At 40.4% G+C, this 4,327-nt stretch overlaps 1 long non-coding RNA gene across 1 annotated transcript; it reads left to right on the top strand.

Moving 5' to 3' along the window:
• The first annotated feature begins 229 nt into the window (after nucleotides 1–229).
• LOC125516150 lies at nucleotides 230–1,616 on the top strand. Its single transcript, XR_007287250.1, has 3 exons — nucleotides 230–307; nucleotides 554–618; nucleotides 1,239–1,616. It is a non-coding gene; the product is annotated as an uncharacterized LOC125516150 (long non-coding RNA).
• The last annotated feature ends 2,711 nt before the right edge of the window (nucleotides 1,617–4,327 follow it).

Consider the following 4,327-nt stretch of genomic DNA (forward strand, 5'->3'; position numbering starts at 1 on the left):
CTACTGAAGCATTTTACAGTTTCTGCAAAACTAGAAATACTCTGCTCTGTTCTCTCCATTGTCAAAGTTGAGTTCTTGGGAAGATTTATTTATACAAGCTCGAATTTCCTGTGAATTTGTTTCGATTTCATGGGAATTTGTGTGAAAATTAACTTGAATCGTGGATTTTGTTGTGGCGTGGGCGCAGGACCCGAGCATCAAGGAGATGGCGGAGCAGATCGCCAAGGACCCGTCCTTCAACGAGATGCCCCGTAAATCTACTGTATGATCAATCAAAACACGTTTTGTCCAAAGTCCAAACTTAATGGTAAACAAGAGGCTAATCTTGCTATTTTTGTTTGTTATTTGGTTTGCACTTTCTCTTTCCTTGAACAGTTTATAGTTCATCTAATTTACATTTTTATGTTAACTTTAGCAATTAATTTACCTCAAACAAGGTAACTAATATGATAATTATCCCCTGTGTATACCGCAAGTAAGTAATTTACTGTAATTATGTTAAGAAATTAGAATGTTTGTGACCGACTGTTTAATAAGATGCTCTTTTCACAAGGTGTGATATTGTGGCATATTTACCCTGGAGCTAGCATATATATGGAGCTGACTTTGTTCCTGGAGGTGAGCATATATTGTTGATCTTCTCATGTCAATTGCAGCAGTTCCTTGATTCACAATTTATATAGTGTGGTATAGTGGTTATATTTGGAGGTTTATCCCTGTGAAATAATCACCGCTGCAGCTAATGTGTTATGCATAAGCTCAGTGTGTTTGCTCAATTAGCTACTGCTCAATTAAAATTGGTGACCTTCCATTGATGATAGGTTTAGAAATTATGCATTGAGTAACTGGACCTGACCTGGAGTACTTGGTTAATTCAGTGATCTTTTAACAAAATTTTAACTAAATTATTTTGGGCAATGGAGTACTGAATTTTAACTGAGTAACTTGCACTTGCATATGCACTAGACCACTTGTAAATTCTTTGGCTCCTCTTTAATCTGGTGCAATTACTTAACTGACCGTAATAGCCCTGACACTTGTAAGTAACCATATCATTCAAACATCCAATTAAATCTATTCTACTCCATTTCCTGAGATGAAATTGTGATGATGGGAGTGACATTAAACAGCTTGAACATCTAATTGTGCATGTACTCCATTGTTATATACTGATCCATCTTGTCTTTGCCCCATGTTAACATTCAAATTGTTAATTGCATTCAAAGTGTTAATTGCAGGAGCAGACACAGAGGAGGAATCTGCTACCTCAAAGCAGTTGATCGACACCGGGAGGGTGGGTACGTGATGTCGGAGGCTGCCGGGAGGGTGGTGACGAGCTACCGAAGAGATGAGTTCTGGCTCTCCTCGATGCCAGGACGAGGCGCTGCTGCCGATCGGACGTGGACTCGATTGATTTTGATTTGAAATATGACGGGTTGTAATGTAAAATGCACTTCAGTTCAAAATTTCCTCCCCTTGCGAGAGGTATTCTTGGACGGAGGGAGTAGAAGATTAGTTATAGGATTTTGTTTTATTTCTGTGCAATTTTCTTTTTATTGGATACTTGTAAAGACATGGTAATATTCTTGCTATAATAAAAATTATGGTTCTATTTCATTTTTTGTTTTTAAATTATTTTTCCTTATAGGTTGTTTTTTGTAAATTTGTATTTTTTTTGTTTTCCAAAAATACTATTAGTGGCGCATTTCAGCATTTATTGGTGGCGCACCTAGCTTTTTAGCTAGTGGCGCACCTCTAAGGTTACTAGTGGCGCACTTGGCTTTATTACTAGTGGGGCACCTAAGGGTTAGTAATGGCGCACTATTAGGTGCGCCATTACTGTCTGGGATAGTAATGGCGCACCAAATGTGCGCCATTACTAAAACTTACTAATGGCGTGCTAGTAATGGCGCACCTAATGTGCGCCATTAGTAACCAAAATAGGTGCGCCATTAGTAACCTGTTTTCCAGTAGTGACTTATAGATTTAAGATCCGCAGTTTCCTTACTAGATGATTCACCCTTATTTTTAGGAACATACATAAGCTTGGCAATTTTAGCAGGAGGACTTGGAGTATTCTTTATGGAAGAAAAAGTGGTTCCCAAGTTCGTAATGATACCCTCAAGTTTATCGATTCTAGTGGAATCTAGATTTATTTTCTCATTAACTATGGGTTCCTTTTCCTTAATATTTTTCAAAGTCATTCCTACCTTAGATCCATATTGGGTAATTTGATTGTGGATATTTTTATCTAGATTTTCAATTAATTCAATGGTAGCAACTTTATTTTCAATAATTTCGAGTCTTTGCATAACATGCTCCAAAGTTAACATAGTTCCATTAACCAAAAGAGGTGGTGAGCCAAATAAATCTAACATAGCTTATAAGAATGAAAAGTATGGCTAGCCAAGAAATTCCCTCCGGTAATGGTATCAAGGATATATCTATACCAAGGACTAGCATAAAAATTGCGGAGAAGAACTGAAGTAGATTGCTTCCTGGTAGATCTATTTTGAGCATTGCAAATTCTATACCAAGCATCTTTTAGATTTTCTCCCTCCCTTTGTTTAAAATTTAGAACATCATTCTCGGGAGACAACGGAGAAGATATGAGACTAGCCATGACAAGCGAGCAAACAAAAAGCAAACGGGCAAAAGAGGCAAATAGAGAGGGGGGATGGAGAGAGAGGGCGAATAAAACGGCAAGGGTGAAGTGGGGGAGAGGAAAACGAGAGGCAAATGGCAAATAATGTAATGCGGGAGATTGGGATTGTGATGGGTACTTGGTATGTTGACTTTTGCGCAGACTCCCCGGCAACGGCGCCAGAAATTCTTCTTGCTACCTCTTGAGCACTGCGTTGGATTTCCCCGAAGAGGAGAGGATGATGCAGCAAAGTAGCATAAGTATTTCCCTCAGTTTTTGAGAACCAAGGTATCAATCCAGTAGGAGGCTACGCGCGAGTCCCTCGTACCTACACAAAACAATAGCTCAACGCAAGCAACGCGCTTAGGGGTTGTCAATCCCTTCACGGTCACTTACGAAAGTGAGATCTGATAGAGATGATAAATAATATTTTTGGTATAGAGATGCAAAGTGAAAAGTAAAAGGCAAAGTAAAAAAGCAAAGCAATAATAAAGTGATGGAGATTGATATGATGAGAAAGAGACCCGGGGGCCATAGGTTTCACTAGTGGCTTCTCTCAAGAGTCATAAGTATTCTACGGTGGGTGAACAAATTACTGTTGAGCAATTGACAGAATTGAGCATAGTTATGAGAATATCTAGGTATGAGCATGTATATAGGCATCACGTCCGAGAAAAGTAGACCGACTCCTGCCTGGATCTACTACTATTACTCCACTCATCGACCGCTATCCAGCATGCATCTAGAGTATTAAGTTAAAAACAGAGTAACGCCTTAAGCAAGAAGACATGATGTAGAGGGATAGTTTCATGCAATATGATAAAAACCCCATCTTGTTATCCTCGATGGCAACAATACAATACGTGCCTTGCTGCCCCTTCTGTCACTCGGAAAGGACACCGCAAGATCGAACTCAAAGCTAAGCACTTCTCCCATGGCAAGAAAAACTAATCTAGTAGGCCAAACCAAACTGATAATTCGAAGAGACTTGCAAAGATAACCAATCATACATAAAAGAAATCAGAGAAGATTCAAATATTATTCATAGATAGACTGGATCGTAAACCCACAATTCATCGGTCTCAACAAACACACCGCAAAAAGAAGATTACATCGAATAGATCTCCACGAGAGAGTGGGAGAACATTGTATTGAGATCCAAAAAGAGATAAGAAGCCATCTAGCTACTAACTATGGACCCGTAGGTCTGAAGTAAACTACTCACACTTCATCGGAGGGGCTTGGATGATGATGTAGAAGCCCTCCGTGATCGACGCCCCCTCCGGCGGAGCTCCGGAACAGGCCCCAAGATGGAATCTCGTGGATACAGAAAGTTGCGGCGGTGGAATTAGGTTTTTGGCTCCGTATCTGATCGTTTGGGGGTACATAGGTATATATAGGAGGAATGAGTACGTCGGTGGAGCTTCGAGGGGCCCATGAGGCAGGGGACGCGCCCTAGGGGGGGTGCCCTCCACCCTCGTGACCGCCTTGTGGCTTTCTTGACGGAGGGTCCAAGTCTCCTGGGTCTTATCTGATGAGAAAATCACGTTCCCGAAGGTTTCATTCCGTTTGGACTCCGTTTGATATTTTGTTTCTCCGAAACACTGAAATAGGCAAAAAAAACAGCAATTCTGGGCTGGGCCTCCGGTTAATAGGTTAGTCCCAAAATAATATAAAAGTGGA

Source organism: Triticum urartu, chromosome 6, assembly GCF_003073215.2.
Source record: "Triticum urartu cultivar G1812 chromosome 6, Tu2.1, whole genome shotgun sequence".
NCBI lineage: Eukaryota > Viridiplantae > Streptophyta > Magnoliopsida > Poales > Poaceae > Triticum > Triticum urartu.